The sequence below is a fragment of the Bos grunniens genome, chromosome 25, assembly GCF_055505025.1.
Source record: "Bos grunniens cultivar Pamir isolate PY7600 chromosome 25, Bosgru_T2T1.0, whole genome shotgun sequence".
Classification (NCBI taxonomy): Eukaryota; Metazoa; Chordata; class Mammalia; order Artiodactyla; family Bovidae; genus Bos; species Bos grunniens.
This window is the reverse complement of record NC_141189.1, coordinates 185,171-208,859: the sequence shown is the minus strand read 5'-3', so window position 1 is coordinate 208,859 and position 23,689 is coordinate 185,171. Positions and strand designations below refer to the sequence as shown.

The window sequence follows — 23,689 nt, the reverse complement described above, 5'->3', positions numbered from 1 at the left end:
GCCGACCGAAGCCGGCCTTGGGGCTGCGGAAGGTCCAGTCTGCCCTGCCTGCCGGCGCAGTCGTGATTCACCAGTCCAAACACGGAGGAGGGAGAAACCGCACGCCGCCCCAACAGGAGCACGAGCGGCTCGACCGTCCCAGCACGGACGCCCCGCCTCCGGGGCCGAAGAACGTCGGCAACGGCCCTTGTGCCAGCGGGAGGGCCAGAGCCACCAAGGGGAAGAACAAGAAGCCGCGGCCGTCTCTGGGGCTGTGGCGGTAGGTCGGCTCTGACGCACATGCGTGCAGACGCCCAGGCACACGCTGTGTGCGGCACGCCCTGTGTGACGCACCAAGAGTTCCGACGAGGAGCGGGTTCCTCTCGGCCGTGTGCGTGATGCAGCCTCCTGGGGAAAAGCGGGGCCTGGAGTGTGCCCGGGGTCTCGGTGTTCACTTGGGACGGGCTCGTGCCTGAGCGGCTGAGCTCTCGAGGGCTGGCTCTGCTGGGAAGTCGCTGGAGAGGATGGGGTGATGGGGTGCATGAGCGGGCCTGGGCACGGTCCGAGGGCCTCCCACTTCTGCGAGGGTGGGAGAGTCCCCTCGGGATGGGACTTTGGGTGTGGGTTTGCCTTTCGTTCCCCGTCTCCGTTCCCTGGCCGCACCGCTGGCCTCGGGTGAGTGACGCGGCCTGGAGACGCCTCACAGAGCACTCACAGCCAGCCGAGCAAGGAGAAGATCTCGGGAGCCCTTCGGGGGGCAGGGAAGAGCGGGTGCAGGTCCATGAACCGTCTCCTTCCGGCCGGTCAGGCTCTCGAAAATGCCCCAGACGTCGAGAGGCGTCCGGGGAGAAGACGGGCAAGCAGCCTTTATGGGTGTCTGTCCTTGGGAGGCCTCGTGCTACTTGGCGGAGGGTCCGGCAGGAATGAGGCGGGGATGCGCGCGTCCCCGGCACGACGCTTGTCCGCAAAGATCCCTGGGGCTCCATGTCCGGTGCAAGGAGTACGCTGGAGAAGCTCCAAGTGCCAAACAGGAGAAGCGATCCACAAGGCCATGAGCACCGCCACCAGCACCACCAGCACCACCAGCACCAACACGAAGGCCAAGGGGAGAAAGGCAACCCAACCAGTCCCAAAGAAACTTCTCCACCAGCATCGCACCGGTGCCTGAGTGGAGATATGTCGCGCCACGTTCATTTCTGAAAGCAAAGGTCCTCCCCGCACTGAGGAAAGACCCGAGCCTACCCTAGATTGTGATAGCAAGACAACTGGACTTCCGACTCTGCCCGTCCTGTCTGGCAGTCTCATCCAGCTGGGCCCCGGGCAAACGCCTCTGGACGCGAGGAGATGCGGCCGGCCTCCAAAGTGCCTGGGGCGGTGGGGAAGCTGTCCTCCCCTAGCTGCTTTCTCGACTGCCTCATGGGCCCGTGACCCGCTGGAGGGGCACCTGAGGCCCCTTAGCGACCACCTCTCGCGTTTTTCTTTCTTTGGCTTGGCTGATGGCTTCAAACCCCAAACCCTCCATCAAACGGCAGACCGGGAATTTGCGATGGAACATCTCCGACCTCGAGGGCCAACTCTGGCTCCTGACTGCGCTAGTCGGCGTGGCAAGGAACAGAGAACGTTCCGATGGCTTGTTTCCCCCGCACGGCTACCTACGCCGCACCATGCCCTCCGCACGTAGAGAGGACAAAGAAAGATGAGCAGTATCTTCCCCCGAGAACACGAACAAGCGTGCCCTGCACGAGGAAGCGGAGCCACCCACAGTCCGCCCTCATCATCAGCACGCATCTTCCTCCGCCCCATCGTCTCAAATGGACTTACTGCTTGCCCCATCCACACCCTCTGAAGAAGGAGGAGGAGGAGGAGGAGGAGGAGGAGGAGGAGGAGAATGTCGATGGGGGTGGCGTGACACAGGGAATGGGAAGGTGGCCTTATGCTGGGCGAAATCCGTGCAAAAGAGAGAAAAATCCTGGCTGATCTCGTTTCTCTGTGCCATGGGAAGGAGGTAAGAGGACAGCAAGGGTGTGAGCACTTGGATCATAAAGCACAAAGCGGTAGGCTCCTAGGATGGGATGGGGGGAGCGGGAGGTGGGAGGGGTGCAATAGGCTAAGGAAGTAAACGGGGTCAGGGCCCTTCTTTCCTAGTAAGGACCAACGGAATCAACACTCCAGCTATGGTAAACCTGTGGACGGTCAAACCCCCATAGACCTGGAAGGCAAGCATAATGTTCAGGACGGGAGAGCAAACAAACACACGTCACACACCGAGAAGGAAAGCAACAGTCATCCTCCTCCAGGAGGGAAACCATTTTTATACCTTGAGTTATACCGCATTTTGAGCCCCGGAATTCGAAAGACGACTGTATGAGTCAACTAGTGTATATAAAAGAGAGAAAGAGAATAAAAGCAACAAAAAAATAACAAAATGAACACAAAATTTAAAAAAAAAGTTTAAAAATAAATGGAAAAAAAAAAAACCAAACCTCAAAAAACCCTAAAACACCAAGCAGGAAAAAAAAAAAAGTAAATGATAAAGGAAGAAGGAAAAGGAAGAACAAAGGGCAGCGGAGAGAGAAAAGGAGCTGCAGAAATGAATCCAAAGTTGCAGGAAGCCTATGCCTTTCTAAATGAGCTCGCTTTGGGTCTTGAGCAACGGCCCTGAAGGGAGAAAAGCATATGTGGCACTCTGCTGGCATCTTTTGGTGCTAGGACCCTGAACGCTAGAAGAGTGTCCAGTGAGAACGCATAGAAATTGGGGAGGACCTCGCTGGAGCGCAAAGTTGAGGCAAGGGTTTATTGTTGTCCGGGGAGGGGTTGTCCTCAGGCAGGGGTCTGGGGTCGGGAGACCCCTAAAGGGGAGAGGTTCGGTGGGCAGACATATGTTTCCACACGTGTGTTAGGATGTGAATGGTGAGCCCACGGAAGTCCTGTGCAGCCGGCATTTGTGTGCTGAACTTGGAAGCCCCGCAGTGAATCTCTAGCGGGCAAGGCTGGAAGGCCCAATGCCCCCGAATCATTTGCATCCTGAGCCCTTTGGTCCAGGGGGTCAGGTCGGAAGTGCGTGTGGGGCCTCGTCAAGGGGAATTCCCCGAGAAAAGTGTGGGTGGTTGGATGGCGGGAGTGGGAGTGGGCACGCCCTCGGCCGCCTCAGCCAATGAGGAGCCTGCACGTGTGGGGGTGGGGCTGTGGGGAAGCCCCCAAAGGCCCGAGGGGGCGGGGCCCAGCCCCTTTTCTGGAGCCGGACCGTCTGAGGGAAGGAGGCGTCGGCGTGCAGCTGCAGGTAGGAGATGGAAACCCTCGTGGGCCTTGTGTGCAGAGCCCCGGGGGCTGCTTCTGAGCACGGGGGAGGTGTGTGTCCGTCTCCCTTCGACGTCTTCCCCGGAGGGCAAGGTTGTGGGCCCAGCGCCGCTGGTGCGGATGCCCTTCGGGGACCCTCTGTCCCTGAGGGGCCGTCGCCGGCGCTTGGGCGTCCCCAGCGGGGTGACTTGGCTCCTGGGTCAGCAGGGCTGACGCCTGGCCAGAAAGGCGCCCTGAGTTGGAAGGGGCCGTGGGGGGTGGGGGCTGGGCTTCAGAACCTGGGGAACACCTGCTACGTGAATGCGGCGCTGCAGTGTCTGAGCCACACGCCGCCCCTGGCCAGCTGGATGGTGTCCCAGCAGCACGCCACCCTCTGTCCGGCCCGCAGCGCCTGCACGCTCTGTGCCATGCGAGCTCACGTGACCCGAGCCCTCCTTCACGCGGGAGAGGTGATCCGGCCCCGCAAGGACCTGCTGGCGGGCTTCCACAGACACCAGCAGGAAGATGCCCACGAGTTTCTGATGTTCACTCTGAATGCCATGCAGCAAGGGTGCTTGAGTGCATCCCAGCCGTCGGGCCACGCCTCCGAGGACACCAGCGTCATCCGTCAGATCTTCGGCGGGACCTGGAGGTCTCAGATCCAGTGTCTCCGCTGCCTCGGTGTCTCGGACACGTTCCACCCTTATCTGGACATCAGCCTGGATATCACGGCGGCTCAGAGTGTGGAGCAAGCTCTGAGAGAGCTGGTGAAGCCCGAGAAGCTGGACGCGGACAATGCCTATGACTGTGGCGTCTGTCTCCGGAAGGTGCCTGCCACCAAGAGGTTGGCTTTGCACAGCACCTCCCAGGTCCTGGTGCTGGTGCTGAAGCGGTTCACACCGGTGAGCGGGGCCAAAAGGGCTCAGGAGGTGCGCCATCCCCAGTGCTTGGACCTGCAGCCCTACACGTCCGAGCGGAAGGCAGGGCCACTGGGCTACGTGCTCTATGCCGTGCTGGTGCGCTCCGGGTGGAGCTGTGAGCGAGGACACTACTTCTGTTACGTCCGAGCGGGCAACGGCCAATGGTATAAGATGGACGATGCCAAGGTGACCGCCTGTGACGAGACCGCTGTCCTGAGCCAGAGCGCCTACGTCCTGTTCTACGCCCGGGAGGGTGCGTGGGAAGGGGGCGCTGGGGGAGGGGCAGCGGCCCCCGTCGGGGCTGACCCCACAGACCCCGGGCAGCCTGCAGGAGACGCCAGCGGCAGAGCTCCTGGGTCGGAGGAGTCCCCGGGGGACACAGCGGTCGAAGGGATGAGCTTCGAGCAGTGGAGACGCCTGCAAGAACACAGCCGACCGAAGCCGGCCTTGGGGCTGCGGAAGGTCCAGTCTGCCCTGCCTGCCGGCGCAGTCGTGATTCACCAGTCCAAACACGGAGGAGGGAGAAACCGCACGCCGCCCCAACAGGAGCACGAGTGGCTCGACCGTCCCAGCACGGACACCCCGCCTCCGGGGCCGAAGAACGTCGGCAACGGCCCTTGTGCCAGCGGGAGGGCCAGAGCCACCATCGTCTCAAATGGACTTACTGCTTGCCCCATCCACACCCTCTGAAGAAGGAGGAGGAGGAGGAGGAGGAGGAGGGTGATGACGAGGAGGAGGAGGAGGAGAAAAAGGAGAAGAATGTCGACTGGGGCGGCGTGACACAGGAAATGGAAATTTCGGCTTATGCTGTAGGATGTCCGTGCAAAAGAGAGAAAAATCCTGGCTGATCTCGCTTCTCCGTGCCATGGGAAGGAGGCAAGTGGACAGCAAGTTTGTGGGAACTTGAATCATAAAGCACAAAGCGGTAGGGTTCTGGAATGGGATGGTTGTCTCGGAGATTTGAGGGGTGAAATAGCCTAAGGAAGAGAGCGGCATCAGGGCCGTTTTTTCCTAGTAAAGATCAACGGAATCAACCCATCAACTATGATAAACCCGTGGACGGTCAAAGCCCCATAGTCCTGGAAGGGAAGCATAATGTCCAGGACAGGAGAGCAAACAAACACACATGTTACACACCGAGAAGCAAAGCAACAGTCACCCTCCTCCAGGAGGGAAATTCGTTCATTTCAGTTCAGTAAGTAACTCGTATTGCTGTCTTTGCAACCCCATGTACTGAACTTGCCAGGCTTCCATATCCAATAGGTAGTCTCAGAATTTAGTGTGTCTAATATCCTTTGTGTTGTTGGTACCATCCTGCCATCTCATCCTGTGTTGTCTCCTTCTTTTCCTGTCTTCAATTTTTCTCAACATCAGGGTCTTTTAAAATGAGTCAGTTCTATTCATCAGATGTCCAACTTATTGGAGTTTTACCTTCAGTATCAGTGCTTCCAGTGAACATCCAGGACTCATCTGCTTTCTGAAGGACTGGCTTGATCTCTTTGCAGCCAAGGTGCTCTCAATAGTCTTCTCCAACACCACAGTTCACAAGCATCAGATCTTCTGCGCTCAGCTTTCTTTATAGTCCATTTCTCTCTTTCATACATGCCTATTGGGAAACCATAGCCTTAACTAAAAGTACCTTTGTTGGCAAAGTATTGTCTTTGCTTTTTCATATGCTGAGTTGATTAGTCATACCTCTTTTTCCAAGGAGCAAGCATCTTGTAATTTCATGGCTACAGTCACCATCTGCAATGATTTTAAAGCCCCAAAATAATATAAGCTGAGTTCTCCACCACAGCAGCAAAGAGACTTTGAGGCAGAAACGCCCACATAAGCCATTTCTAGCTCACAGACTGTGAAGAGTTTAATAGGCAAAGTTTGTTAGTGCAGTCTTGGAGTAATGCTGCCAGAGAGGAACAGAAAGCACCGTCTACCAGGAACCAGGAACTGACTTCACCACTCACCACCATCTCCTACCAGCCTCCCTCCAGAGGCAACGCTCACATTCCTAGCCTCACCTGGGCATCTCACTTCTGCCTTCATGTTTCTGTGTAAGGGCTGCCTGCTCTCAGACGTGCTTCTCCTAGAATTGTGCAGGCTCAGCTCCTTCCTTCATCCTGGTCACCGCAGCAAGGCCTTTTAGACCCTCTTGACCAGTGACTCCAAGCCCTCCCTCACAACGCCCTTTTTTATTTTCAGTAGAGCACTTGTTCTTTTCCTTCCCTTGTCTGGCTTCCATACTTTTCTCTTTCTTCACTCCAAACCGAGAGCTCCTTGAAAGGACGGGCCGCTGGTCATTTTCAGCACTGTTCTCTGTACCACTGACTCACCTGGCATAGAGTGAGTACTCACAGCCTGGGGGCAGAGTAAATAAACGTGAAGATCCTGGGGCTCCCCTTCCTCTTCTGTCCAGGTCGGTCTCTTGAGATGATCACTCTTACTAGGAAGCGCGTGCTGTTTCTGAGGCGGGAGCATGGCCAGAATGACCTCCACCATCCTTTTTCTCTCTCCAGTTGCTCCTGCAAAGCTCAGCCAGCAACCCCGACTGGGTGCCTCCTGGTGGCCCGCGCTAGCATTGCAGGACTAACTCGAACCTTCATTCAGGTCTTCAAGGCGGAGGCTCTCCAGAGTTCCCGAGGTGAAAGTGTACTTCAGGCAGGCTGTGGAAAGACCCAGGAATCTCCTCATTTTTCATTTCCTCTCCTCTCTTTGGGGTTTAGTTCGTTCATGTTGCATCCTCGGCTCAGACAGGGCAATAATTTCCCCCTACTTTCAAATTAGAACCTCTGGAATCCGGTTAGGGCTGGTCTTCTTTCTGGAACCCTGACTCTGGGTCCACAACTGAGCCCTCTCCTGCTCACCACAAGCCCTTGTTCCTTCAGCTCCTCTCTCCTCTGAGGGACCTCTGTGAGTGGAAAGCATTTTTCCAAGCTCTCAGACACAGGGGTCAATGGTGGAGAACCAAGGTCGACAGATTTCCCAAGCATACTGAGTGAACGCTTGGGGGGCCCAACAGCAAGCACACAATGTCTAGGAAAGGAAAGCAAGTCCTTCTGCCCTGTAGCACCGTCTATACTGGGGAATGGGGTGTGGGCTCAGCCTGGTTTTAACGCCCAGAAAAGTGGACTGTGAGACTGAGACCGCGTTCACTGGAGAACACTGAGGAGAGGGCCCACACCCAGGCAGGACTCAGGGAACGTGGAGAATTCCCCTCACGCTTTGGACTTCTGAACGCAGTGCCCGTTGCCAGGAGCGGGGTATGGAGGCCCCTGCTCCATGGCGGAGCTGCCTCCAGCCCTTCCTGCTCTCCCAGCCCTGACACGGTGTGTTCTCTCCCTTTACCATCTCACATCGTCCCCACTGTGGACCCTATTTCTGTTTGTGCCTGCTTGTGTGAGCATGAAAATGCAGAGAGAATAATGGCCCAAGTGGGGCCAGGTTGGTAGAGTTCACCAGGAACTTAGGGTCTCACTTCCAAACCAAGCATGATGGATAGGACTGCGAACTGGCTTAGGGAGCTGGGGTCCTCACTTTCCTACTGGCTTCTGCTCACATACTGTGTTCCAGACAAGTCTGCCTCTTTCTAGGCTTTAGTTTTCAAATTGTACCAAGAGGGCTTGGATAAAAAGCTGCATAAGCGCATGCACAGGCAAACGTGTTCTCTGACTCCAGCGACAATAGATGGGTTGTTGGCATGGGTGGTCTCAGGAGGCCTGTGCTCCTGATGTGGGCAAAGGCAGGCGAGCTTGTAGCGGGAGTGGCCAGGACACCTGTCCTGTCCCAGCACCAGCCAGAGGGCATGTGCAGGCCCAGGGACAGTGAGCGCACCCGTGCCCGCCTCCCTGCACAGTCACCGACACTGGACCAAGGGCTCCGCTCCGAAGGGGAGTTGTTTCTGGTGCCCCACCTGCAGCCTCTGAAAGGCACGCATTTTCTGGAGCCCTAAGGACAGATGGTTCACATGGAAGTGGTTCCCAGCAAGTAAATGGAATGTGGAAGGGATATTTGCCGTGTGTACACTCAGGCTATGAAAACATGCCCAGTGATGTGCCATACATTTCCCCTTTACAACGAAGTGAAATAAGCCCAAGGAACATGCCTGCATTTGAAAGCACATGTTGAGGATGGAAAATCCATAAATTAAAGGTTGCTGAGTCCCAGAATCTCTGACTGGAGGAAAATCAACAAGAAGAATCTCTTGCTATTGGAAACTCATTTTATTTTATTTGTATTGGGCTGTTAATGAAGAGAGCTTGCCAGGTGGCGCTAATGGTAACAACTGAGAGTGTTAGCAGCCTGGGTAGGGAGGCCAGAGGTCCCAAAGCAGCAGGAAGAAACGAACTGCAAGTGGCAGACTCCTTTCCCTTCTCTGTTGAGGACACCTGGTTCCCTCTGAACTTGACTTTTCTCAAACCTTGAGCTAACCAATGCGGTTTTCTTATGGAAACGTTTTTCTTAAGCTATGCTAATGAAACTATGTACTGGCTTTGGGATCTCACTTTCTTCAAATCGGTTCTGCTTGAGACTAACTTTTGTCTCAAACCTTGGGCTGTTAATGGCTCAACAGATCAGTATTCATGTCAATTGTTTCCTGGCTGGGGACGACACACCTTGTGCCATTCTATCTCGAAGACGCTCATTGTGGGAGGGGGGCCTGGTGACACGCCCTCAGCCTTGAGGCATCTCCTGACCCAAGACGAAGTCTGCCCAAACCCATGTCCATTGAGTTGGTGATGCCATCCAACCATCTCATCCTCTGTCATCCTCTCCTGCCCTCAATCTTTCCCAGCATCAGGGTCTTTGCAAATGACTCAGCTCTTCTCATCAGGTGGCCAAAGTATTGGAGTTTCAGCTTCAGCATCAGTCCTTCCAATGGATATTCAGGAATGATTTCCTTTAGGATGGACTGGTTGGATCTCCTTGCAGTCCAAGGGACTGTCAAGAGTCTTCTCTCTCAGGACTATGTGCCTGGTAGCCATGGGGATAAGATGCCTTTGGCTGAACTGGCCTCCCAGACTGACAAACATGAGATTCCATACCAAGATTTCCCATTGCCAAAAGGCTTGTAATAATCCCCTATATAGTCGGTCACCTTTGTAAGCTTTATGGCACCCATTGGTGTAGGCTACAATGTCTAACCAGCTGACTCTTCTGATTTTGAATCATGGCTGTAACCTGACTGTATCTCCCTTTAACACTTTCCAGGCTAGGTTTAAGGAATTCGGGGATGAGTACACTTGCAACCCACTCCAGTATTCTTGCCTGGAAAATTCCATGGACGGAGGAGCCTGGGGGGCTACAGTCCACGTGGTCGCAAAGAGTCGGACACGACTGAGCGACTTCATTCACTCACACTTAAGGTATATAAGGTTTTCAAAACAGTCGGTCGGGGTCCTTGGCTAAGAGGAGACTGTGCCTTGGGCCTGCCAGTGTAATAAACTGCACTCCACTATCTGCATGCTGAAGACTTTGACTGTGTGGATCACAATAAACTGTGGAAAATTCTGAAGCAGATGGGAATGCCAGACCACTTGACCTGCCCTTGAGAAACCTGTATGCAGGTCAGGAATCAACAGTTAGAACTGGACATGGAACAACAGACTGGTTCCAAATAGGAAAAGAAGTATGTCAAGGCTGTATATTGTCACCCTGCTTATTTAACTTATATGCAGAGTATATCATGAGAAACCCTGAGATGGAGGAAGCACAAGCTGGAATCAAGATTGCTGGGAGAAATATCAATAACCTCAGATATGCAGATGACACCACCCTTATGGCAGAAAGTGAAGAAGAACTAAAAAGCCTCTTGATGTAAGTGAAAGAGGAGAGTGAAAAAGTTGGCTTAAAGCTCAACATTCAGAAAACTAAGATCATGGCATCCGGTCCCATCACTTCATGGGAAACAGATGGGGAAACAGTGAAAATAGTGGTTGACTATTTTTATGGGCTCCAAAATCACTACAGATGGTGATTGCAGCTGTGAAATTAAAAGATGCTTACTCCTTGGAAGGAAAGTTATGACCAACCTAGACAACATTATTAAAAAGCAGAGACATTACTTTGTCAACAAAGATCCATCTAGTCAAGGCTATGGTTTTTCCAGTATTCATGTATGGAGGTGAGAGTTGGACTATAAAGAAAGCTGAGTGCTGAAGAATTGATGCTTTTGAACTGTGGTGTTGGAAAAAAAACCCTTGAGAGTCCCTTGGACTGCAAGGAGATCTAACCAGTCCATCCTAAAGGAGATCAGTCCTGGGTGCTCACTGGAAGGACTGATGTTGATGCTGAGACTCCAATACTTTGGCTACATGATGCGAAGAGGTGAGTCACTTGAAAACACCCTGATGCTAGGAAAGATTGAGGGCAGGAGGAAAAGGGGACAACAGAGGATGTGATGGTTGGATGGCATCACCAACTCAATGGACATGGGTTTGGGTAGATTTGGGAGTTGGTTATGGACAGGGAGGCCTGGCATGCTGCAGTTCATGGGCTCGCAAAGAGTTGGACACAACTGAGCGACTGAACTGAACTGACTCCCTGAAATGTCCTTCTGAATGAGTTTGTTTCTCAGAATGCGGGGCTACAACAGATTTGCTAAATGAGGGAAAAGCACAGTTTGATTCCCTACCTTACAAGCTCCAAGGTATGCCGGCTGTATCCCATTGCTTCAGATGTCTATTGATTCCTTGGCATTAACTCTGGACTCCTATTCTCAAATGGCTAAAAGTCCATAGATTTTCCACTTCCATCTTCTGTTTCAGTTATTTGTGATTGTGATGAATTTAATTCAGATGACCATTATATTTTTTACCATGGGCAAGAATCCCTTAGAAGAAATGGAGTAGTCCTCAAAGTCAAGAAAAGAGTCTGAAATGGAGTACTTGGGTGCAATCTCAAAAATGACAGAATGATTTCGGTTCATTTCGAAGGCAAACCATTCAGCATCAAAATAATTCAACTCTGTGCCCCAACCACTAATGCCAGAGAAGAACAAGGCCTTCTAGAATTAACACACACACACAAAAAAAAAGTTCTTTTCATCATAGGGGTTGTTGTTCAGTCGCTCAGTAGTGTCTGACTCTTTTGTGACCCTATGGAATGAAGTACAGACTCTCTGTCCTTCAACATCTTTCAAAGTTTGCTCAAACTTATGTCCATTGAGTTGATGATGCCATCCAACTGTCTCATCCTCTGTCATCCCCTTCTCCTCCTGCCCTCAGTCTTTCCCAGCATCAGGGTCTTTTCTAATGAGTCAGCTCTTTGCATCAGGTGGCCAAAGCATTGGAGGTTCAGCTTTAGCATCAGTCCTTCCAGTGAATATTCCGGGTTGATTTCCTGTCAGATTGACTGGTTTCATGTCCTTGCTGTCCAGGAGACTCTCAAGAGTCTCCTCCAGCACAACAGTTCAAAGGCATCAATTCTTTTGTGCTTAGTCTTTTTTATTGTCCAACTCTCACATCCATACACGACTACTGGGAAAACCACAGATTTGACTATATGGACCTTTGTAGGCAAAGTCTCTCTGCTTTTTAATATGCTGTCTAGGTTCATCCTAGCTTTTCTTCTAAGGAGCAAGCATCTTTTAATTTCATGGCTGCAGTCAACAAACTACAGTGATTTTGGAAACCAAGAAAATAAAGCCTGTTACCGTGTCTGTTTTCCATTCTATTTGCCATGAAGTGAAGATGCCATGATCATCATTTTTTTTTATGTTGAGCTTTAAGCCAATTTTTTTCACTCTCCTCTTTCAGCTTCATCAAGAGACTCGTTTTTTCCTCTTTGCTTTCTGCCATAAGGGTGGTGTTATCTGCATATCTGAGGTTATTGATATTTCTCCTGACAATCTTGATTCCAGCTTGTGATTCATCCAGCCCAGCATTTTGCATGATGTATTCTGCATACAAGTTAAATAAGCAGGGTGACAGTATACAACCGTGACATACTCCTATCCCAATTTTGAACCAGTCAGTTGGTTCCATTTCATGTTCTAACTGTTGCTTCTTGACCTGCATACAGGTTTCTCAAGAGGCAAGTAACGGGATCTGGTATTCCCCTCTCTTGAAGAATTTCCCACACTTTGTTGTGATCCACACACTGAGAGGCTTTGGTGTAGTCAATAAAGCAGGAGTAGATACTTTTCTGGAACTCTCTTGCCTTTTCTTTGATCCAACAGATGTTGGAAATTTGACCTCTTGTTTCTCTGCCTTTTCTAAATCCAGCTTGAACATCTGGAAGTTCTTGGTTCACATACTGTTGAGCCTGGCTTGGAGAATTTTGAGCATTACTTTGCTAGCATGTGAAATAAGTGCCATTGTGCAGTAGTTTGAATATTCTTTGGCATTGCCCTTCTTTGGGATTGGAATGAAAACTGACTTTTTCTAGTCTTGTGGTCACTGCTGAGTTTTCTAAATTTGGGGGGCATATTGAGTGCAGCACTCTTACAGCATCATCTTTTAGGATTTGAAATAGCTCAGTTGGAATTCCATCACCCCCACTAGCTTTGTTTGTAGTGACTGGAATGCAAAAGTAGGAAGTCAAGAGATACCTGGAGTAACAGACAGGTTTGGTCTTGGAATACAAAATGAAGCAGGGCAAAGGCTAACAGAGTTTTGCCAAGAGAATGCGCTGGTCATAGCAAAAACCCTCTTCCAGCAACACAAGAGATGACTACATATGGACATCACCAGATGGTCAATACCAAAATCAGATTGATTATATTCTTTGCATCCAAAGATGGAAAAGCTCTATACAGTCAGCAAAAACAAGAGCAGGAGTTAACTACAGCTCAGATAATGAGCTCGTTATTGCAAAATGCAAACTTAAATTGAAGAAAGTAGGGAAAACCATTAGGACATTCGGATATGATGTAATCAAATCCCTATGGGTATACAGTGGAGGAGACAAATAAATTCAAGGGATTTAGGTCTGATAGAGTGTCTGAAGAACTATGGATAGAAGTTCATAAAATTTTTCAGGAGGCAGTGACCAAAACCATCCCCCAAAGAAAGAAGTGGTTGTCAGAGGAGGCCTTACAAAGAGCTGAGAAAAGAAGAGAATTGAAAGGCAAAAGAGAAAAGTAAAGATATACCCATCTGAATGCAGAGTTCCAAAGAATAGAAAGGAGAGATAAGAAAATCTTCTTAACTGAACAATGCAAAGAAATAGAGGAAAGCAACAGGATGGGAAAGATTAGAGAGCTCGTTGAGAAAGCTGGAGATACGCACTATGTGACAGTGGCCAAGCTACATTTTATTTGGGGCAAAACGAGGACTGAGCCCAGGAGACAGTATCTGAGATAATTCTGAGAGGCTGCTCCAAAGAGGCAGTGGGGGGAGGTTAGTATATAGGATTTTGGTGAATGGGGAGTTCAATGCAATCAAGCACTTATTTTACAAAAGGTTTTCTGCTGGTCCGGAGCTGATGTCACCATGAAGGGATTTAGTGATTTTCTAGATATGAAGAAATGTAAGAGTTGGGATCAAGAAATCAGTTCCTGAAAATATCTGACTATCTAAAAGACCTGTTCCAGCAGTTTCCCTGGAGCAGAGTGCCTGGCTCTCCACCCTAGGTTCCCCTCAGCAGAAGTTGACGGTCCACAGCTTCAGCAGCACAGGGTCAATCTCCGCTGAGGCAGCTGGCAAATCCCCTGTTGCAGGTGAGTCTCTGGCCAATGCTCCTCACAAGTGCCAATTTGTAGCTGACATAGATATCATGTGGACGCAGTTGAGAAAATATTGAAAAGGTAAAGCAGAGATGTATTAAAGTGCGCTATGTTAGGTTTGTCAACCGCAAACTGGCACTTGCAATGGTCACTTGCCTTCCACCTCTACAAGGATCAGATAATGTGCTGCTGCAGCTGCTGATTTTCAACACCCCTTGAAAGCAGTTCAGGCTGGAGAGCAGAAATGAAGACCCCTGTGCTCTGGGAAAAACTGGTGGGACAAGTCTTCAGATAGATATTTTCAGGAGTCAAGTTTATAAGGCCAATTCTTGTATCTCCTAGTATCTAGAAAAGGGCTAAAATCCTTCATGGTGGTTAAGTCGACAGGTTTTATATTTTAAGGAATCAGAATTTATTATGCTTTTGCTTTCCCATTGAGAAATGGAATATTTCCTGCCATATCAGTAACAAATGATTTCACAGTCATCAGTGATTGCAGCCACCAGCCAAAGGTGAGCTGGTAAAGCCCTGAGGGGACTCAGGAGGGAAAGACTATCTGCCCTCTGGCAGCCTTCAGACTGCAGCTATGCCCCATGGCGAGCCCTGAGGGAACTCAAGATGTGAAAATGTGGTAGGATGTAGATGGGTCCCAGGCTGCACACCTGGTGATTGTCAAGGGGAGTAAAGTTGAAGCTTTGCTCTCACCCAGACATTCCAAGGACAAAGCTAGTGGCAAACACTGAGCTCTGCTGAAGTAGAAATACAGTGCCCACTCCTTAGGTCAAGGAGGACTTCTCTGTGCACACATGTGCAGGAAGGCTTGTTGAGGGTCAGAAAGGGAAGGGAGTCCCATCCCATAAGTGTGGACATACACCTGCAGGCTTGTGTGGTGGAATCCATATTAGCAGAAATTTGCACAAGCATCTTAGGGGCAAAGGACCAGCCAGGAAGACCCTATATAAGGACACTCCTATATGAGTGTTTTCTTTTTCTTTTTTTTCTGATCTTATTTTTTTCTTTATTTGATCTAATATTATGCCAAAAGTGAAGACTTATAGAGCCCATACACAAAGCGTAATAGTGAAAAGTTTAGAAAGAAACTGGACCCAAGATGCGTGTTGAGTCACTTGCTCAGAGCCTATAGTGGTCTTCCGTCTTTGCCTTCTAGTACATGGCCGTGCCTGTATCTGTAGCTTTATCACTGGTCTCCAGAGAAATCTCAGGAGAGTTGTGTATGATATACACAAATGGGAGTCCCACTTCCACCTTCAAGGTAACAGGTCAAAACTGAGTTTATAACATTGTAATCTACCCCAAAGCCTGTATAAATATCAGTACCATTCCCCCAGATGCCCAGAATAGACACGTATGTGGCATTCTTGTCCATACCTTACTTTTTATCTCCAGTTATATAATTTTTACTCTCAAATATGTTTCAGTTTGCATCTCTTCTCTTTACTTCTGTTGTGATGTTTTGTGTCTGCTGCTGCTGCTGCTGCCAAGTCGCATCAGTCATGTCCGACTCTGTGCAGCCCCATAGATGGAAGCCCACCAGGCTCCCCCGTCCCTGGGATTCTCCTGGCAAGAACATTGGAATGGGTTGCCATTTCCTTCTCCATATATGAGTATTTTAAACCAGCTTCTTACTGCACTCCCCATTCAGGACACCCGTGCTCCTCTCCCAGTGTGTGTTACTGTCATGCTTCTGACATAAATAAATTATTTCTGAGTGCTCTCCTATGTGTTGCGCTGTGTCTCTATATAAAAAACTTTGCACCTGTTCTGCAGTTTTTGCCTCCTTGAAACATTTTTGCTTTCAAATGGAGTAAGAATCAAGGAAGTTAGCTTGTAGCCTCTAGCCACTGGTGGACTGGCAGCTGGGTTCATTTCCTAGATGGGAAAATGAGATCCTACTTCAAGACTAAGACTGTGCCCCCAGTGCAGGGGGCCTGGGTTCTGTCCCTGGTCAGGGAATTAGGTCCCACATGCCACAACTAACATGTCCCACGTGCCACAGCCCAGTCTTGGCACAGCCAAATAAATAAATAAAGACTGCTATTCCTTCCAGGACAAAACCACAGGATCCTGTCCCCAAACAGCTGAGATGCGTATCAAAGGAATGAGTTCAGTGAGGCCAGCCTCTTGCATCTTCCCACACATAGAAAAGTGCTAAATTCATTCACTTGAGATATCTGGCTTTCTTTTAATTAACAATAATCTTTGATGTTCTGACTACTTGCCCTTTGTGCAAAACTTCTATGTAACCTGGCTCCCCCTCACCTCAGAGCAGTTCCCTCGGTTTTCTTGAGGTGCTGTCTCCCTGTTTGGAAATCCTAAACATTCCTGCTGAATAAAATGTAACTCTAAACTTGTAGGTTGTGCATAATTTTAAGCCAGCACTTCACTGTCTTTAAAGGAATAAAATTATTTGTAACATATGTAATATATACTTCTTAGGGGCTTCTGTGGTGGCTCAGATGGTAAAAAATCCACCTGCCAATGCAAGAGATTTGGGTTTGATGCCTGGGTCAGGAAGATCCCCTGGAGAAGGAAATGGCAACCCACTCCAGGACTCTTGCCTGGGAAATCCCATGGACAGAGTCTCAGAGAGTCAGACGCAGCTGAGTGACAACAGCAACATCTGCAACAACAACGACCTCCGCCTAAACTTGCTCATGTCCCTCCATCACCTTATCTGTCCACGGAGAAGGTTTCGTGTAGACCTGGGAAGACGTGTATTCTGGTTCCATTGGGTGGAATGTTCTATATATGTCTCTTAATGTAATTTGGTCTCAAGTTTGGTTTAATTCCAACACGTCATTCTTGATTTTCTGTTTGGATGATCTATCCATTGCTAAGACTGAGATGCTGAAACCCCCTCCATTGTTGTAATGTTGTCTATTTTTTCCTATAGGTCAGTTATTATTTGCTTAAAATACTTAGGTGACCCAATGTTGTTTTATATATTTGCATATGTAAGTGTGTGTGTGTGTGTGTGTGTATACTTTTTGATGTATTAACCCTTTGTCATACAATGGCCTCCTTTGATGTTTGTTATCATTTTTCTTAAAGTCTATTTTGTCTGATATAAGAATTACGATGCCCCCCTTCCAGAGAAGGCAATGGCAACCCACTCCAGTACTCTTGCCTGGAAACTCCCATGGACGGAGGAACCTGGTAGGCTGCAGTCCATGGGGTCACTAAGAGTCAGACACGACTGAGCGACTTCACTTTCACTTTTCACTTTCATGCATTGGAGAAGGAAATGGCAACCCACTCCAGCGTTCTTGCCTGGAGAATCCCAAGGACGGAGGAGCCTGGTAGGCTGCCGTCTATGGGGTCGCACAGAGTCGGACACGACTGAAGCGACTTAGCAGCATGCCCCCTTCCTTTCTGTTTTCATTCCTGTGAAATACCTTTACCTATCCCCTCACTTTGAGCCTTTGTGTATCCTTAAAGCTGAAGTGAGTTTCTTGTAGACAACATATACTTGGGTCTTTTTTTTTAAGCATCAGTGTCTTTTTATTGGTGAACCCACTCTATTTGCATTTAGACTGGGTATTGATTATAAGAGCTGACTCCTGCCATCTGAGTGATTGCTTTCTGGTTGTTTTTTGTCTCCATTGATTCCCTTTCCCTTTGTTTCTGCCTACTTTTGTAAATTGGTGGCTTTTCATCCTGGTATTGTTTCCCCTTTCTATATTTCTTGCATCTACTCTAGATTTTTAATGTGGTTACCATGGAGCTTACATTAAAATTTTATACCTAAAACAAGTTTGTCTTGTGCTGATGGCAACCTGGCTTTTTTAGCCAATAAAGTGGCTCCGCCATTTAACTCTTCCTCTGCAATGTTCTGATGTTCCGGTTCTCTCTTTTATGCTGTGTGTTTGGTGATAAGGTATATTAGCTGTAGTTACTTTTAGTCATCCTTTCCTTGAGCCTTTATACTTGAGCTTGTTAATATACCATTCTTCTAAGTAATTGGAATTAACTAAATCTGACTATACATTTTTACCTTACCTAGTGTGTTATATACTTTTGTATGTGTTCATGTGTTACTTTGCATCTCTTTTATTCTGCTTGAACTTCTTCAGCATTCTTTGCAAGGCAGATCTGGTGGTGATGAACGCCCTTAGCTTTTCCTTAGGAAAACCTTTATTTTCCCTTCATATTTGAAGGATGTTTGGTGAATAGAGTTTTTCTGGTTGGCAATTTCTATTGCTCTGCCCTCTGAATATTTCATTTTACTCTCTCCTGGCCTGTAGAAATCCCCTGATAGCCTCGTGGGGTTTCCTGTGTCAGTTATAGTCATGCCTGTAAGTAAATCAGACATTTCTATTTTAGATAGGAAAATTTAATCAGTATTTTGTAACAACAGTAAGAAAAATTGTCGTGATCTTGGCGCTGGTTGGAAAAGAATTTCCTGACATGAGACAGAGTGAGAGGGAAATAAAGTTTCTTAGCGTGGGAGATGCTATTAGAACAGCAGGCCAGCTCAAGAGAGAACCGTCTTTGAACAGGGGCCCTTAGTCCAATTTTATATCCAGGGTACAGGGAGCAGGATACGGGTCTTGCTGGTCATTGCTGATTGGATGAGAAGGAGGGTGGAGAGTAAAGCAAAGACCTTCTCCCTATGGGCTAGGAGGGGAGACAGGTTGTACTGCTCAGAAGGACCTGAAATCCGTTAGTAGTTACACCATGGGGGAGGGAAGGACGATCAGGGTGTGGTTCTCCGTTCCTGCATTTCGTTCCCCCTTGGTTTTCTCTGCTCTTCTGTCCTTGGGTCTCCACCTTCCTCCCTCTCTTTATTTTTAGGGCCAGTTCTTTGGCCCCTTTTGAGACTCTGCTCACGTCTAACTATCTACCTATTTCCCTTCTCAGGCATTTGGGAACCCGGTCTCAGGGGAAAGGGGTGATGACCACTCTGGCTTCTTCAGGCTGGAGGGGCGTTGTGGGGCTCTAGGTTCCCTTTGCCTGCTCTCTGCCAGGATGCATTTACGGAGGGAGATGAGAGTCCATGGAACGATAAGGCGGCACGTTTCAGCGTCGTCTGGGTGTTGGCCAGGGAATATTCTTGTCAAACTATCACTTGGAGATTTATTGTTTTCTAGAAGAAACAAACTTAACAAGAAAGTTAAAGACACATGGCCCAAAGATTGAGAGAAGCAGAAAAGCTCCCGAGGAGCTAGCCAGGAGAACCAGGACCAGACATTGGGTCATGACATTAGTGTTTCTCTGGGTGCAAGAAGAGGTGAGAAGCTGGGCTCATAAAAACCTTTACCTGAAAACATCCGACTCCCTGAAGGCCGGTTCTTCTGGGTTTTTCCCAGAGCAGAGTGCCTTATTTCTAATCTCCACCTTGAAGTCCTTTCAAGGTCAGCAGCTTGCAGTGGTCACGATGTAATCTTTGTAGAGACAGCTGGCAAGTGCCAACTTCCAGTCAGCAGGGTCCCTTCATAACCACATATTTGACCATGCTTTGGGGGCATTTCAGGGCCCTCGTGTCTCAGGTCTAATGAAGAGTCCATTGACAGGCCATTGTGTGCTGTTACTAGACCAGACCTTGCAAGTAGCAAAAGTCTCAGGACCACACCTGTCTTACTAGCCTCTTGGCCCAGGAGAATATTCCCTCTTGTTGCTTCTTTCCATATCTAGAGTTACATTATTACATTCATTGATCTCATCAGTTCAGTTCAGTCACTCAGTCGTGTCCGACTCTTTGTGACCCCATGAATCGCAGCAGGCCATGCTTCCCTGTCCATCACCGACTCCCGGAGTTCACTGAGACTCACATCCATCAAGTCAGTGATGCCATCTAGCCCTCTCCTCCTCTGTCGTCCCCTTCTCCTCCTGCCCCCAATCCCTCCCAGCATCAGAGTCTTTTCCAATGAGTCAACTCTTCGCATGAGGTGGCCAAAGGACTGGAGTTTCAGCTTTAGCATCATTCCTTCCAAAGGAATGTGTGGTTAGATTTTAAACTATTGATTCAAAAGTATAATTTTCTCTTGAAATGTGATTTCTGCTTCTAAATTCAAGGAGGAGTGTCTGGACTTCCTTAAGGGGCACACTTAAGAGTGGTAGCAAAAGAGGAAGGCATGTCCTGCTGAGAGCTTGTGATGTAGGGAAGTTAGAGGCAGGCTGACAGGAACAGGGGCGCCCAAGGGATTGCTTAGAGGAACATATTCCCGCCGATTTGTTTCTAATTGGAAAGGATAAATGAGGAAACAGTCACTGACCAAGACCGGAATGTGAGGCCTAGTGCTGCAGAATTTGGGGGTCTGGATTTCCAGAATGGTTGCTGCGGGGCATGGGGCAGGGCCTCGTGGGTTGTAGGGAGTTCCCTCTGCTTTTAAACGTATATTTAGACATATTGAAACTCCTTTGGTCATCTTGAACTGAGCAGCTAGCTATTTTGTGGGTAAACTTTATCACTAATTACACACAATGGTAATAACCATAATAGTAATTTTCATTATTGGAGATTTTAGTATTCCTCATCTACTACAACCTACAGTATAACATAACCACAGCAACCTACAATATAGCAAAATTGAAAGCGCCAAAGTTGTCTGGCCACCTGGTCGACCTGTTGTTGGTGACCAGTCAGCTACAAACAGCATGAATGCTACCTGGACAAATTTTGCTCACAGGGCGAAGGTACAGCACCACCACTGCACTCATTTCCTACGAGTTCGCCGCAGGTTGCATTTCTCTCCCCTAAGCGTCCTCCCGTCCACTTGTGTTCAGAGGCTCTTCCAGAACCAAAGACCGAGCCAGGGTCCGTACCCTGGTTCCCTCAGCGGACGGCCCCGACCACTCTTTGGGTCTCAAACACTTGTTTGGTGCCTCTGATCACCGAGGCCGAGCAGGACTAGAGCCGCGCGTTGGGCGGCCTCCTTGCTCGCCCACGGGGGGGGACCCGTGTGTGGTTCACACAACCCCCGAGCCCGCAAGAACAGCAGAAACTACATGCTGTCCCCGCGAAGACGCAAGCCCGCTCACGAACGATCGCAGAGTATGGTGAAACGACAGCGTCCGTCCCGGAGCAGCTTACCCCGCCGCCCGGCTCTGGTGCGCACCTGGGCCTCCAGGAGGCGAGGACGTGGCGCAGGGAGATCCGAGCCCGGTGATCGCGGTGCCGGCTGGGCGCGCAGTCCAGCGCCGCTTTGTTCCGCGTCTCCGGCAAGGCCCCACTCCGGGGGAGGACGCACGGGATTCACGGACGGCAGGCGGGAACTCTGCGCCGTCTGCCGACGGAGACACACGGCTACTCAGACGAGGCGGGAAAACAAGAAAATGTGGCCCCAGGACACCGCGCGGTGCACCTTCACTCTCCTGGCCGCGAGCTGTACCCCAGGCGGACGAAACGTTCGGATCGCCGCACAGCTTCTAGATACACGGCCCGTCCTCGCCACGCTAAGCCTAAACGTTCAACTCTAGCGGGAGCAGGACGCGTCCAGGTTCGGAGACGGGGCCCAAGCGCGCTCGCCAACGAGCCCTGCGAGCACGGCTTCGGCCAGGCTGTCCAAGACCCAGAGCCTGGAGCGGGAGGACCGCGGAGGGGAGACGAACGCCCCTAACGGTGACCCAGGAGCCTGGCCGCCGAGCCACAGGCACTCCGGCGCGGAAGACCCTCTTCCTGCGCGCTCCCAAGCCCCGCGGATGGAAGGACGAGGAGAGATGCTGGTCGACCAGAACAAGGGGCAACCCACCACCGAGGTACGAGACCGCCTCACAAACCTGCAAGTCCAATCTTCAGCAGGAACAAGCAGGCCCAGGTCTCAGCAGCACCGCTGTTATCGCCGCCCGTGCTGCCAGTCTCTGGAGCTCTGCGCCGCGTCCGCCGGCTGAGTAGCAGTCCTTATGAAGGTCGCGGAAGGACAGGAACGCTCTAAAAGCGGCCGCCAGGGGCGCCCGACAACCGCTTCGAGTGTCCCCGGGGCGAGTCGCCGGCAGGCCGCAGCGGCGCCGACCGCCCTTACGTCCGAGCTTGCCCGGGGCCTCTGCTTCGGAGGGGGCTCCCCGCTCGGGACAGCGCGACGCGGCGTCGCGGAGCGGCCCAGGCGGCAGACGAGGGCGGGCGGAGAGCGGGAGGCCGCGGCGGAGAGGCCCTCCCCGCGAGACTGCAGGGCCGCAGGCCAACCTGAGCAAGGGAAATTCTGCAGGGCGCTGGGCTGTGTGAACTGTGAGCTGGAACCGTGAAAGTAAAACAGAAAGAACAAAAGCACGGAATACGTTTTATTCTGTAATTTCAGAGTTGAGATGTTACTAAAGCACAAAAATACAAGGCTCAGAAGCCATAAAGGAAACGACTGAAAACTTGACTATGCAATTGGCCTTTTAGTCTTTACCAAGCAAAGCCAGGTGACAAAAAATGGGTGTGTGAGAACATTTGTGCAACTAAATATATATTAAGAATGTTGACATCAGCATTACGTAATAATAGAATATTTAGAAAACACGGCAAGGGACCAGTTAAGTACATTTTCAGTGCATTCACGTAACACAAGATTGTCAATTTGCTTTTTGGTTTATTGCTGTTGTTAAATGAGTTAGATCCATAGGTATTGACTTGGAAGATGACGAAGGCAAACTGTCAAATGAAAACAGAAAATTTTAGCACTTCCAGGGGTGTATATATATATATACCTTTTTTAAAAGTGAAGTGGACATATAAAGAGTTAGAATAGCTAAAGCGGTTTTAAAGAGCAAGAATCAAGTCTTCCCTGTAGCCTGGTGTCTGGACAGAAAGACGTGCCAGAAACAAAGATGGGCCACACTACGTGCTTTTCTGCTCCCTCCTGCTATAGTCTTGGGACAGGCAGCCGGCATCTCAGCCCCTCCACGTCTCTGCTTCACTAACACCCACAGCCCCTGCAGGCAATCAGAACTCTGACTCTGCAGGCCTGGGATCCCTATGTCCACAGTCTCTTCCTTCATGTCAGGAGCCTCGAGCAATTCACTTGGTTTGCCCAATCATCCATACCCAGAGCTGCTGGCTCTAACATACAGCTGTGTAGTCCTTCTCTCCATAAGCTTTGAGCTGATATCCTAAGGGAAGACCATTCCCCTCACAAAACAGGTATGACCCACGGGAACAACCGGAAGTTTGCACCTGGACCCATGATACAAACTCTGTGTGCACACTCAACTCCCAAAGACACTACCCTTTCCACTGTGCTGTTTGCATGGCATGACCATTGCTTACTTGAAGCATCCAGGCTCACTTATGTGGCAGGAAGAAATATGACACACACACACACATGCACACACACCCACGTACAAACATAGAGGCACACACACACCCCAGGAGCTAATCTGGACTCCTGCTAGGGCTGGCAATGGTGGGAGCAGAAAAGAGATCATTGTTGCTGCTTCTCGGGTCCTCTGCGCTGGCAGACCCTGGTTGCTTTGCTGACTTCACCATGGGGAGTGCGGGCTTGGGGCGCCCTAGTCTGCAGTTTGCTGTCCAGCGCCCTGCACTTTATTCGGTCCACTCTACCCTCTCTCCTCAATGCACAGTCACCATTAAGAAATAAGAATCGACACATATTGCATTCAATTTTCAAACTTGAACAAAGTTTAAGAACAGAGAGAAACGGAGTTATTGTCAAGAAGGTAGTGAGGAAGCTTTATTTATCTGTTTTATAGCTACCAAAATGTTCAAATATAGTCTATAAAAGCTTAATATTTTTTAAAATTAGGAAAAATAAATAATCCCTCATTACTCCTTCTTGCGCATCACCACCTCTGCCCCAGCTTCTGTCACACTGGGCTCACCTGATGACATGCCTGTTCTCCTGGTTTGGAGACTTCTTTCACACTCATCACTATCCTCTATGCTCATTACACA

General features: G+C 49.8%; 1 long non-coding RNA gene across 2 annotated transcripts in view; it reads right to left on the bottom strand.

Annotated features, from left to right (window-relative positions):
* Window positions 1–21,989, bottom strand: part of LOC147344634 (uncharacterized) — a 156,928-nt gene extending 134,939 nt beyond the window's left edge. Inside the window, exon 1 of one of the 2 annotated variants that reach the window (XR_015155070.1) lies at window positions 21,577–21,989. This is a non-coding gene — a long non-coding RNA (uncharacterized LOC147344634). The remainder of the gene's footprint in view (window positions 1–21,576) is intronic. The other variant, XR_015155071.1, reaches the window with a different exon arrangement.
* Window positions 21,990–23,689: the final 1,700 nt, after the last annotated feature.